The sequence below is a fragment of the Panthera leo genome, chromosome D4 (genome assembly GCF_018350215.1).
Source record: "Panthera leo isolate Ple1 chromosome D4, P.leo_Ple1_pat1.1, whole genome shotgun sequence".
In the NCBI taxonomy this organism is placed as follows: Eukaryota; Metazoa; Chordata; class Mammalia; order Carnivora; family Felidae; genus Panthera; species Panthera leo.
The window spans coordinates 80,403,789-80,417,749 of NC_056691.1; the positions used below are offsets into that span (position 1 = coordinate 80,403,789).

General features: G+C 52.7%; 1 protein-coding gene across 4 annotated transcripts in view; it reads right to left on the minus strand.

Moving 5' to 3' along the window:
- GGTA1 (glycoprotein alpha-galactosyltransferase 1 (inactive)) overlaps positions 1-13,961 on the minus strand; it is a 57,287-nt gene that overhangs the window by 27,296 nt on the left and 16,030 nt on the right. For 3 of the 4 annotated variants that reach the window (XM_042912242.1, XM_042912239.1, XM_042912241.1), the window contains exon 2: positions 1,009-1,125. The gene's annotated coding sequence lies outside the window, so the exon portion shown is untranslated. The other variant, XM_042912240.1, reaches the window with a different exon arrangement.

Consider the following 13,961-nt stretch of genomic DNA (forward strand, 5'->3'; position numbering starts at 1 on the left):
AGCTTGAGCCTCGGCAGGCGCCTGCTGTGTGTCGGCTGGGGCCTTCCTCGCCCCCCCGCCCCCCTTGTTCATCCCTCATCACGGCCAGAGTCCAGAGTCGTGGCTTTTGGTGGCGGAGACTGAGGTTTAACACAGACTGAGGTTACTGCGTTCACCCAGAAGAACTGGGGGGAGGGGCGGTGCTGACTTTGAAAAGCAGACCCTTGGCCTCGCAGGCCCAGCTCTTGGAAGGGGGTGGTGCTGGGGGGTTCTGGAGGGGAGTGCCACTTTCTCTGCACCCCCTGCTAAAATGGTGGGCATCACAGGGAAGAGCTCCCCATTGGAAGAAACATGGTGCAATTTGTGGGAAAAAAAAATATATATGTAGAAAGCTGCTTCCAGCGATGTTTTCCATTATGAGGGTCAGAGTAAACACAGACGGAGGAAACAAAGAGTCAGGTCTCAGACTAAATACACAGCTAATTGTCGCTCCAGCCATCACAAACGGAACAACCTGTTCTCTGAAGTCCATCTTGTGGTGCCTTTTCTTGAATCCCCTCCAGGAAATCTGAAGCCTGTATCCAGCCAGCTTTTCCTTACTGCCTGGCTCCGGAGTTACTGTGCAAGGGTTTTTTTCCAAGAGAAATAAGGTAAACGAAGTGTCTGCACTGCCCTGAGGGGGCTCTGCCTCAACATCAGCCCAGAGCCCTCCTGCCTCCGCATTGTCACTCTGAATCCTGTAGAGAAAACCCCAGGCCGTGGCCACACCAGCCAGCCACAGCCCCGTGAGGTCCTGCCGGCGGGGGGGAGCAAAATAAAGCAGAACTTACAGTGAAACCTCTGAGCCAGCATCCCACCAGCTCCTGCTTCTAGACGGGGGAGAGAAGGGCTTTATCTTCTTCCAGAACTACTGAGGGCACCAGCAAGAGGGGCAGGGGAGAGCGAGGTTCCTCCCTGCCAGACCCTGCTCGCAACTCCCCCATGGACCCCGACAAGGCAGAAGTAAATCATTCCAGCATCTCGACATACCTCATCGTCTGCTTCTCTCCCCGCAGAGTAAAAGGCAGAACAACAAAGTTCTATTGAGCTTCGCTCTGCAGAAGGAGGCAGGGCCGGGAGGAAGGGGAAGGTGCTGTGTTCCAACTCCTGTCAAAAGAATAAACAGCTGTTTCAGGAAGGGGGTGGGGGGAGACAGATCCCGCAGCAGCCAGGGGCTTTGTTCCTTGCTGGCCCCGGGAAGTGGGCTGTTTATCAGGCCTGTTGACTCCGAGGTACATGCCAAGGCAGAGACGTCTCTCTCTGGGCCCACGAACGGCCCGGCCTCCCTCCCCGAGCGAAACTACAGGCCCAAACTAGGCCTGGCGTTGGAGGAGGCAAGGCCACCACCCTTCAGAGGGACACACAGGCCGCCCACGTCACCCACTCCTTGGCAGAAATGGGAACTGTTCTGAATCCAAACAACCCCAAGTAACTACTATAAGGAACAGCCAATGAGAGGTCTAAAAAAAAAAAAAAAAAAAAAAAAAAAATGCAGGGGTGGGGTGGGTGAAGGAGAGAGTCCTCAAGACTCTAGTCGAAATGCCACCTGAATGTTCTTCAAGGTTGAGCCTCTCCTCCACATCTTTTGAACCTCGGAAGTTGTTTTGTTTGAACACTATTTTTATAGAATGTTATGAGATCTCCCGCATCGAAAACCGAGCTATAAGAACTTTAAAAGGTCACGGAGGCCCAACCCTGCGCTTTGGCTGAATAATGCTTAACCCTTCCCACACCCACCTCCTGCTCCTAAAATAGAATTTTCCGGCTGGAAAGGACCTTAGAACAGTGGATTTCTCAAACGTCAAAACAGCTAAAACTTTTATTAAAAAAAAAAAAGAAAAAGAAAAAAACCCACAGGAAGTCATTCTCAGAACCCCACCGTGCAAGATGGAGCGTACAAACTGCCTTGGCCTAAGCGGGGAAAGGAAGTGCAAAGAGCCCCCCGCCCCAACCCCAGCCCTCCCGAGGGGCCCCACACCCCTCACCTCCCGCGAGGATAGTCTGGCAACCCCAGACTTAGGAGAGGGGGCCAAAGTCCAGGAGCCCCACCAAGCGATGCCTCATCTAGCCACTTGCAGCTTGCTGTTCTTAACAAAATCTCACAGCCCCTCCTCCGGGGGCCTGAGTTGTTTGACCACAGCGTTCAGCACCTGAAGTTCCAACAACATGCTTAAATCTAGTAAAGCTGAACAAAAGTGCACCTGGCAACCCATCACTGCACTGTCGGTCTGGACACCACGGCAAATGCGCATAAGCCCACCAAGAGACCCAGACCGGAACGTTCACGGCAGAGCAAAAACTGGAAACAACCCCAAAGACGATCATCAGAGCAGATCGGTAAGGTCCTAGAGCGGGATTCCAGGCACAGCAATAAGAATGAGCCAGCTGTAGCTGTTAGCAGCCACGGGATGGATCTCACACCCGTCACGTGCAGAGAAAGAAGTCTTGGATGAGTCCATTTATGTAAAGCTCGAGAACAGGCAAATCCGTCTGTGATGCTGAGATTCGGAAGGGGCCCAGAGAAGCTCCTGTGGGGCCGGCCATGCTGCTGCTTAAGTCGGGTAGTGGATACACAGGGGTGTCCACTTGGTGAAAATTCACCACAAATGCGCCTTTTCTGTGTGAATGCTAAGAACAGAAACCAACAGAAAACTTTCTGCTGAAAACTGCCTTATCTGCCTTATTCTGTCTTCCCCTGACCCTGGCTTGAGGGCCACAGGCCCTACTTTTTCCTTCTTTTGGGTTCCCCGCCACAAATACCAAGCATCACCGAGCACCTCCCTACGGGTCCAGGGAGGATTTGCTGCATTACACGATCTAGAAATCTGGGGCGATTGTCAGTGCGAAAGGGAAAGATAGCAGAGCCTAGACGCTAAGATAAGCCGGTCCTTTTCACAAGCAAACACCTCCCACAGGTCAGAAGGGGCTCCCACTTCACGATTTGCAAAATCAGCCTCTCTCGGTGATCCTCGGGGTCACCCACAAAGCGGTCGGGGAGCAGAAGGAGGCTCTGGGAGTCTCAGTGATTTGCTCAAGGTCCACAGCGGGCGAGTCCGAGGAGCTGTGCTTTCTCCCCTAAGCTGCCTCCAGGGGGGAACACTCAGCAGGCTGGTGGAGTTAGAGTCTCCAGCCTGGTTAACCACAGCTCGACACAGTGTGCAAACCTAGAAGGCAGAACGTTTAACTTCTAAAGATCCAACATGGTTTTCCTCCTTCCCTGACACAGTCATGCTCAGACCCTCAAAACAAAGGGGCACACACTTGCGGTCATTCCTTAATCGAGAGGCAGAGAACCTAGCAAATGAGCCTCGGACGCGCTAATCAGAGGAGGTCAGAGGCTGCATGGGGCTGCATGGGTAAGGGCTCACCACCGGGCCGGCTGGGCTGGCTAATCTCATCATCCGATGGTCGCTAGGGCTCCTTCCAGTCCCGGCAGCCCATGAATCTATCGGTTAGCGGCCAGCATTCAGTACCTGTCCACTGGCCACACCTCAAGGCAGGATGGCAGGGCCTCAGAGTTGTGGCCAAGGTGGCTGTAAGCTCAGGTGTGGGAATCCCTGGCTTTGCATCCAAGACCACTTCCGGTTGGGAAAAACAATGAAGGTCAAGATCCTGACCTTGAGGATGAGGTATTCTTGACAAAGAACAAAAAGGCTGCGGGTTGTCAGCGTTTGATTCATCCCAAATTTGTCACAAAAGACATTCTTGCTTGTAAGCGACAGAGCCAATTGGCTGGTTTCTCCCTCCGTGTCAAGGATAATCATCCTCCCTCACCTCGTGGGGTGGGTGAGGGGCTGTAGAGAGTGGTGGCTTTGAGTCCTGGCTTTGAGTCCTAGCTCCGCCCCCTATGCTGTGCAATCCTGGGCGACTGGCTTAACTTCTCTGTGCCTCCATTTCTATATCTGTAGCCAGGCACCATGAAATGAACCACAGGCGAGGGAATGAAACAGTAAGTGTAAGGACCTCTCTCCAGCAGCCTGCCCGGGAAGGGATGGAGAGAGGGTGCCAGCTGGTGGGGCCGGCTGAGGATGGAAAACCTTCCTGGGACAGAGCTGAGGAGAGAGAGGGTTTGAAGATTCAGAAAGGGGGCAGGACAAGTGTGGAAGAGCATCCCTGTGGGAGGATCGAGGGGTGCCCCTAGGACAGGCAGAGGTGCTTCCGTTTGTGCAAAAGCAAAGGAGACAGGATGCGTGGGCTGGGGATAAGTTTGGGGGACACGGGCAGTTGGGAAACTGACAAGCTCCAATCCGGAGTGGCTAAGGGTGGAGGACGGAGTGGGTGGGTGGGGAGAAAGGAGCTGGACGGCCACACAGAGTCTTATCACCAGGAGTCGGAGCCTCACCACACCAAGGAATCTGAGGGTTCTGGGGAACCCTTGAATGACATTAGGCAAGAGAGTTACTGATTTGCTCTGCAGAGTTACTTGGGCTGCAGGGCGAGGGTGGGTGGGAGAAGGAAAATCTCCAGCCAGGGAGACCCACGGGGAGGCTGCTGGCCCATGTCCTGGTGAGATCGGAGACCTAGACAGTGGAAGTTGCTGGAAGATAAGAAAGCACCAGCTGTCTGAGATAAATGAAGGAAAGGGCACCTTGAGGGCTTGGATTACATGAAGTAAATTCTCCCTCAACTTCTCTTAAGTGTCAGCCTTGTCGGTGAGCAACTCCCGGATTTAAAATGACCTTCTTCTCATAGGTTCCTTATTTATCTTTTAAATATCGTTCTTCTCCTCCCAGAATGTCAAGTCCATGCGCAGATACTTCCGTATGTTTTGGCCCAAAGTGAAAGTGCCTATGACATCAGCCCATGTTCAACGCGGCCCTGTAGGCTACGACGCATGCCTGGTCCACGCGCTGGGCACCTTTGTGTTCAATAAATGTTAACTATTCCAAAAATGGAAGGCAGTGATGAGAGCAATAATCGCAGTGAGCAGTAGGGTGAAGAGAGCGAGGCAGACGTGGGTGTCGTTCATGCCCCTCCAGGCGTGGACCCTGCGGTGGGCAGTGCGGGCCCAGGATGAGTGTCTGCACGAGGAATCTGGTGTTCCGGGTGCTGGCTGACGTTGCAAAGCTCTGCAAGTTCTGGGTAAATGGCGGAGTGAAACGATGTTCCTACTAAAGAATGGTGTGTAAGGTTGGGAGTGGGGGGAACTGGTGAACCCCGTTCTAGACGCATTGGGTTCGAAGAACCCGCTGGAACCAGCTCAGCGGCGAGGCTGGGAGGAGTCTGATTTGGGAGTTGTCAGTACGCAGGCAAGAGCGGGCAGGTCCGCTGGGTGCTGAGGCAGGGGAAGCACAGAGGACAAAGGGGGCGTCCCTAACAGGCACTGCCCTGAAGCCAGGGTGGGGGGGGGGGCACCGCAAGGAGGTAGGGGGTGGAGCCAGGAACAAAAGGAATCATGGGGGCGCCTGGGTGGCTCAGTCGGTTGAGCGTCTGACTCTTGATTTCAGCTCAGGTCATGATCTCATGAGTTCGTGACTTCGAGCCCCGCGTCAGGCTCAGCACTGACGGTGCAGAGTCTGCTTGGGATTCTCTCTCTCCCTCTTTCTCTCTGCCCCTCTCCCTCCCTCTCTCTCTAAGTAAATAAATAAACTTAAAAAAAAAAAAAAAAAAAGGAATCACGAAAGCCAGACAAGACTCAGTACAGCCAAGAGAGCAGCGTGAGGGCTGCGAGCTGAGTCTGGGGAGCCCGTCTGGATTCTCAGCTTGGCGCCACGCTCCCATCTGACCGCCTCTGAGCCCCCACCTAGGGAGGAGATGGCCACAAACACGTGCGTGGGCAAAGCTGCTGCTCTCCAAGGCTTCCAGGGAGTGCCAGGCAGGGAGGTTCCGTTCCCGGCTCCGCCTCCGACTCCAGGCAGCTCTCCTGGAGTGTACACGGTTGTTTCCCACTCCAGCTCCCGCCTCCCCCCGCCCTCCGCCTCCTGGCAGATGAAAAGCTTGGGCTAGTGTCTCTTACTCTGCATTGCACCCCAGCTCTGGGGGGTCTCGGCACCCCTCAAGGCCTGCCACGGACCCTGGCTGCAGGCCTCTGCACAGGGGTGGCTGGTGCTTTCAGACAGAAGGGGACACAGAAGGGGAGGCCCCAGCCTGTGGGTGGAGGAGGGGCCCTCTGGGTAGGAGGCCAGAGCCAACAGGTGTGCCTAATCCAAGGCTTTATCTGGCTGCGATCAGAGCATCAGAACCTCTGAGAGGCAAGTTCCACTCGGTCTTCTCCTCCCTCGGCCACCACGGGAGGCCCTGGAACCAGCAAGGAAGCATTTCACAGGCAGAGAAGGGAATGTTTGCAGGCCTGTCTCTGCCTGGGTCCTGTTCTCGCTCCCAGGGCAGAGCCTGTCTCTCAGGGGGCCGGCTTGAGTCCCAGCCCCGCTGTGTCCAGCTAGCCCAGCCTACCTCCCAAAGGTGGCCACCCATTTACGGCATCCACGCCAGGCAGCCTCTGCTTGGAGGCTTCTAGTGGCGGGAACTCTGCCCCATCTCTACGCTTCCCTGATTCGAAGGCACATCTTTTCAGTGTGGAACTGATCCCTGCTTCCCAGAACGTTATCACAGCAATAAAGGCCACCATTCATTTACATACACCATTTCACTGGACCCTTTCTGTGGTCAGCGACGATCCTCTCCATCTCGGCCAGGGAGCCGAGGCTCCGAGGTTGAGGAACCCGGACAAGATCACGCAGCCAATAAGCTCTGCCTGTCCGTGCAGCCGTGTCTTCCCCCCCTGAACCTGACAGGTCCTCAGAGACAGAGCTGCCGACCCTTTCCTCCGCACACCCCATCTCCCCTGGCCATGCCACCAGCATTTATTCCATCAATAGACATTTGGGGGCACTTCTTTGGTACCAGGCACCGCGTTGGGACGGGGACACACGCCGCACAGAATGAATGAGACCCACTGCCTCCACTTTTCAAGTCCGAGTCTGCTGAGAGGGACATGTGTGTCCACAAATGCCCAGATGCCATCTGTAGGCGTCAGCTACTGCCATCAGACTACCCAGGCTGGCCCTCACACACGTCCACCGGCCGAAGTCAGGGCTCCTGACCACACCAGGGTCCCTCTCCTGTTGCTTTATTCTGTTTTTACCGTCCTCCTATTTCCACTACCTGTGCTTTGCCTTTCTGCAGCCTTTGCCTTTGCCTGGTGTGGGCAAGAAAGGCCCTGCAAAATCAGGGTGACTATTCACACTGCTTTCCCTAGGATGGTTCTGGTTTATATCCGTCGGGGAGAAGTTAACAGGTCGATGTTTTAGTGTCCCCTCGCACTTTCAAAAGTGTGCCAGTCTGGAGGATAAATCATAGGGTCACTATGATGTAACGCCTGTTCAATAGAATAAAGAGAGTTCAATGACGTCCTCTTCAAGATCCTTTCCAGCTAGGATCCGGGGCTTGTGTTTACCACCTGCTGGTCTCTTAGGATCCCCCTCTCCGGCGCCCAGAGTCTTTCCTGCAGCTGCTCAGAGGTGGTACAAGCCGAGTCCTTCCAGGGGCCCTTCTGCTCCACCCCTGCCCTCAACCTGTCCTGCTCAGTGCCTTGGCTGGGATCACCTTGACTGCTCCCTCCTTCCTCTGTGCAGGCCAGGAGGTATTCAGAGGCTAAGAATTTACTGGAAAATCCTGAGGTTGTTTTGCCTTATTCCACCCCCCGCCCCCGCCCCAACATTAGGTTTTCTTAGGTCTCTTGTAATAAATTGGCTTGAAACTTCCAAGAATGAATCTCAAAAGGTGCGGTTCCAGGAACTCTAGCCATAAGCTAAAAAATGAAACAAAACAACTTTTAGTTGAGGTGGCTTTTTCTTCTCCTGTTCTTGGAATGAGACAGGTCTGGACTCAAATCCCAGCCCTGTTGACTTTTTTTTGCTATTTTGGCCCTGGATAAATCACTTACACTCTATGAGCCTCAGCTTCCTCATCTGTAAAACAGGGACGATTCCTTGCTCCTTGGGTTGTTGAAAGGATGAGCAACGATGTGTGTAAAGCTCCTGGTTCCTTGCAGGTACTTAGGAAGAGGGAGCTCGTGTTATCATCACTGATGTCTAAGACACAAGGTCTGTCTCAGCCTCGTCATAGTGGTAGGAGGCAGCGTGGCACAGAGGTGAAAGCCTGCATTTGAGTGAGACAGGCCCGGCATTGACTAAATGGGTGACCTTGTGCAAATCATGCGAGCCTTCTGAGACTTGGTCTCTCTCCTCTGTAAAATGAGAGTAACATTGCCTTTCTCTTCGACCACGGTGAACGGGATGGCGCGCATAAAGCGCCAGGCATAGGGCCTGACGTTGGAATAGGTGCCCAGTAAATGGCAGCTACTCCACTCCTAATAATGATTATTCCAGAAACCTCCCCCTCACAGGCTCTGGCATCACCTGCTCTGTGTCCCCAAAGAGTATACCATGTTCCCGTGTCCTAAAAACCACCAGCCCTTCCTTTGCGTGGGGCATTTTCAAAATCTTCCCACCTGCTGGAGCCTCCCCAGCCCACGAAGCAGGGTAAGCGCTGCTCTTTTCCACCGGCAGAGGAGGAGGCAGGTGACTTGGCCAAGGTGACTGTCCTGGAAGCTGGTTTTGGGTGGAGCCAAGGCCTTCTCCAACCTCCTTCTTCCCCGTAGGAAGTCTGAAAGTCACTGATTCAGTCAAAGTGGAGGGAATTGTGTATCCGCTTGCTTATTCGTTCATTAAATAAGCATTTATTTCGTGCCAATATTGGCACCTACCGCGTGCCAGGCACTGTTCGGCCCACTAGGTCTACAAGGATTAGCCAATATGGCCTCTCCGTCATGGAGCGCCAGTGCAAGGCTGAGCCCAGAAACCAAGCGTCATGCCACGAAAGGCATTCTGCAACTGAGGGGAATGTCCTGAGACAGAAAAGACACAGGAGCCCCCCAACATTCAGTCACTCCCTTACTCTGAGCTGCATGGATTTCCAGCGGAATCAGAAAAAAACAATCTCACAGGCCACCTTTCCCATGTGGCTGCAGGAACATCCTTACTGACCAGGGTCACTCTACTCTCAAGCATGCCCCCCAAGTCTTCTGGGCTGCTTCATTTTTCTCTTTTCTTTTTAACATGTATTTATTTTTGAGAGACAGAGGGAGACAGAGTGCAATCCGGGGACGGGCAGAGAGAGAGCAAGACACAGAATCCCCAGCAGGCTCCAGGCTCGGATCCGTCAGCACAGAGCCCGACGTGGGGCTCGGACCCACAAACCGTGAGATCATGACCTGAGCTGAAGTCCGATGCTTAACCGGCTGAGCCACCCAGCCACCCCGAGCTGCTTTATTTTCTAGATGAGAAAACTGAGGCTCCAAGGGTGATAAATGACTGATCCAGGGCCACCTGGCAATGAAGTAAGGCGACCAAAGCTGGTACCCAGGTGTCTGGCATCTCTCCAGGATGAGATGCCTTGTAACCACAGCACAGGAAATCGAAGGGCTGAGGGAGGGGCTGGAGGCTGCACTCAACCGTCTTCTTCCCAAGTTTCCTTATCTGTGGCCAAGAAAACCCCAGAAGCCTCTGCCAGGAATGGCCACATCACTGTCCTTCCCTTTCCCCGGCTCCACTGTTCTTGAACGATTCGGGGAGGCCATGGTGGGCTTGCTGATGTGAGCACAGAGACGGTGCTGGGAAGAGGTGAGCACCGGATGGCCTGAAGCTAGCGAGGCATCCGATTTAGAAAAAACATCCTCACTGAAGCATAAACGTAAAAAGAGCTCAGAAATGGAGCAAAACCACCTGACTACGAGCTCCACTTAAGAAGCATCGCATGGGTCTGTTACGACAAATGTGGCATCAATTCCCCAATCCGACCCTGTTGCCTTTGCCTTCCCCACGAATTTAAGGCCCAGAGCCCTCAGGGAAGCATCACCCGCCCTCTTTGTGGCCACAGCTTCTTCTCTGAGCTTCTGCTTTTGTTCCCCGCGAGATGTTGTCAGTTTTGCAGCCGGCTGAGAAGTGGCTTTGGGGTTTTTGCTCTGGGTGTGGTTTCCTTGCACTCACAAGGCTCTGTCTGCACGACCCAGGCTGCTAACCTCAGGCACAGAAGGGAATATCCCACTGAGGTAGTCATTAATGCTGTTCCACCAAATATGTCCAGCTTTCCCCCTTCACCGTAGGATTTCATTTCCTGGGGCCCTTGGGGTCAGAGACTAGTGACTAGTCTGACCAGTATAATAAGAGTGGGCTATTCAATTGCCAAGACCTCCTAGGGCTCTTTTTTCTCTGTGCTCCAGAGTACATACAAGAAGGTGTTCCATCAGGGGCGTCTGGGTGGCTCAGTTGGTTAAGCATTGACTCCTGATGTGGACTCAGGTCACAGTCCCAGGGTTCATAGGATCGAGCCCCATGGCAGGCTCTGCGTTGACAATGCAAGGCCTGCTAGGGACTCTCTCTCTCCCTCTCTCTCTGCCCCCTCCCCTGCTCATGCTTTCTTTCTCTCCCTCAAAATAAATAAATAAACTTAAAAAAAAAAAAAAAAAAAAAAAGAAGGTGTTCCATCAGGCTGGGTCTGTGAGTGAAGGGCACAGCCATCAGCTGGCCCAGGATGCTCATATCCATGAGAGTAGGAAATCAACCTTTATGGGTTTGGGCCTTAGGATCTAGGGGCTGTTTGTTACTGCAGTATAACCTGCTCCATCCTGACTGATACACTGCCCATCTCACACAGAGCAGGAGCTTCTCTAGGTCTACCTTCTTCTCTGGGAAACCTTCACTGTCCTCATCAGTGAGGGCCATGCATGAACAAAGGCAAGTAAAATGGAGGCAAGAACATTTCTCTAATGTCCTGGGGAGATTTTCTCCTTAAGACCCGAAGACAGGTGAGCATTCAGCTACATTTGAAAAGAATGAGAAGGAAGTTGAGAGTGCTGTTCTCTAAGGCCTTCCTTTCCTATGAAGAAGCTGATCACTTGATAAGAGCAAGTGGGGCTGTAGCCTGAGAGCCCTCCGGGTTAGCAGCAGGTGCCGTGGACACTGGGAGGGGACACTGGCTGGGAGGTAAGGGCACAGGGTGCCAAGCAGCACTGTAAGCCTGCTGGGGTTGGCACTGAGCCAGCCACCCGGTCCCATTCACCAGCCCGGGGACAGTGGCAGAGATGGAAACTTGCCTGATTCGTTGCAGTCAGGGATTGAACCGGCCGGGGCGGGTGGGCCAGAAAGACGAGCAGGGGGATGTGGTCCATGCAGTAAAGGACATGTGACTTAACCAATCCATCATTGGAGGAGAGGAGGTGGAACTCACAACATCCTGTACAGTAGATTCTCCTGTTACATTTTACAGAGAAGGACAACTGAGGCCCAGAGAGACGGTACCGCTTGCCCAGCTCCGACAGCTAAAGGTCAGAGCCAGAACCAACCGAAGCCTGGCCGGCCCCAAAGCTTGGCCGCTACCTGGTACTCTTTTAGCCAGAAGCCACGTCACTCCCTTTTGGGCTCCTCTTAGCCCTTCATCGGGCTTTTCGTCTACACCTTAACGTCTCCTTTTAATTACTAGTTCACACAGACCTACTCTCCCAATCCAGACTGTGAGCTCCTGAAGGGCAGGAATCTGTATTTTATATAATAGTTCATAACAGCAGTAGTAGCAACCACAAACACTACTCTTTGTGCTGAACGCACACAACGTGCCAAGCTGTGTTCTGAGCACGGGACACCCACCACTCAATTCCCACGGCCCTCTGTGAAGACAGGCGCCAAAATCATCCCCATCTTGCAGATGAGAAAAGATCTCCGTTGGGCTGGGCTGAAATTCAACGCCGACTATTAATATTTTCATAACTAGAGTTCAACTCGACTCATTTCTTCTATAATCTCATTTATTTTATTTTATTTCTTATATTTTCAAACATTCTCAGAAGGAGTCTATGGACTTCTCCGGATGCCAAAGGCGCCCATGGCAAAGGTGGCTGCCAGGATTCCAGAGGCAGGCTTCTGTCCCCAGCGATCCCGCAGAACCCGGAGCTCCTGGCTGGGTAAGGGACCCTACGACATCTTCACCCAAGGTTAGGGAGAGAATAATCGATACTTTAGCCCATCCGCACATCATAAATACCTAACTAGCATAAATACTCTGATGTCAGCAGCATGAGCCCCTGGATAACGTTCATCGTAATAAACAAGTCACTTGTTCCCCCCGCCCAAAAAAAACACCGTAGTTTTTAGTGTCCAGTGTGCTCATTAGAAAAGCATCAGCTGTGGATCACAAATGGGGATCATAGGAGGGTTTGTAGCAGCTGCCTCTGGATATAATGCTGGCTGACCTTAGGCCCAGACTATGCCTCCTTGAGGGTTGACTAGCTGGCCTTCCCCCGTTAGACTTGTTTTCTTAGCATCTGGGCACTGGCTCAGTCTAAATAGCACTAACGTGATATCCCATCCTCTATATGCTTACGGTTTATAAAGTAAATTGCAGGCGTCCAAACAGGCACACTGAATCACAAGCCAGGCAGAACTTGCTAGATTTCAGAAAATCCGGGCTATTATCGGACTCGGGGATAAGGCAGCCGGAGCCAACGCTCCCTGCCCAGACCAGACAGCTGTCCTCTTTGCCAGCTGGCCCGTGCCGAGTGCTGAGCCTCAGGACACATGGTGCCAGTCCAGACACTGCTCTGATGGGCTACATGACCTTCCATAAGTTGCTAGCTGATTTTTTTATCCTCCAAATACGGGGTGTGTATCAGATCCAATTCCAGTCAATAATCACAAAGCACCCAGTGTGTGCCCGGAACTGTGGGGGATGCAGAGACCATACAAGCTTACATACTGGTCGGGGAGCCGGTGCTGGAAGCAATGAACTATTTGTTACCTGCGACAAAAAGAAGTCAGTGCGAGTAAGGATGGAAGTGATGTGTTCTGTTCTAGGGCCATAGGGGAAGGAGTAAGCCGTCTGCATGGGGCTGGGCAGCCAGGCTTCAAAGAGGAAGGGGCTCCGTTTGAACTGGGCCTCAAAGGGTGAGTGGGTGGGGAACAGCATTCAGGGTTGAAGGACAAGCAAGCGACAATGCAGGGGGCTGGAATGTGAGCACCCCACATTGCCCAGTGTGGACTGCGGAGCAAGGAATCCAGTCCTGGTGTCTCCCTACATCTACTGCCTTGGAGTCCAGAAGACTCCCCGGAACCTTATTTTTACAAGCTTCTTAAGTGATTCCAACATGCAGGCAGTAGGTGCTACATGTTGAGAAAAAAAAAAAAAAAATGAATGAGTACAAGAATGAACTTGACCTCAGGTAAGTCCCTTCCAGTCCCGAGATGTCATCCCTTCTTTAAAATAAAGGCGCCGGGTCAGCCTGGTGGTTTTTCAAATTTTCTTCTGGAGAACCCGTGAATCTCCCAAAGTGCCTCAGACACCACAGAGGGGGAGATGGGGTGCCGAGAGAGCAGAACTCTGAGCCCCCATCCACACTTCTTTAGTTCATCTTCCCTTTTATCTGTTTGCTATTATATGCTGTGCTTCTATGCACCATTTTGTTTGTAGTAAAGTTTCCTTGGCTACAAAGAACTTTTTTTTTTTTTAATTTATTATTTTTGAGAGACAGAGTCAGAGCGTGAGCAGGGGAGGGGTAGGGAGAGAGGGAGATAAATCCGAAGCAGGCTCCAGGCTCCGCACTGTCAGCACAGAGCCCGACGCGGGGCTCGAACTCATGAACTGCGAGATCATGACCCAAGCCAAAGTTGGACGCTTAACCAACTGAGCCACCCAGGCACTGTGGCTACAAAGAACTTTAAAAAAAAATTTTTTTTTTATGCTTATTTATTTTTTGATAGAACACAAGCGGGGTAGGAAAAGAGAGAGAGGGAGGCACAGAATCTGAAGCAGGCTCCAGGCTCTGAGCTGTCAGCACAGAGCCTGACGTGTGGATCGAACCCACAGACCGTGAGATCGTGACCTGAGCCAAAGTCGGATACTTAACCAACTGAGCCACCCAGGCACTCTGGCTACCTGGAGTAGAAAAAACTTTT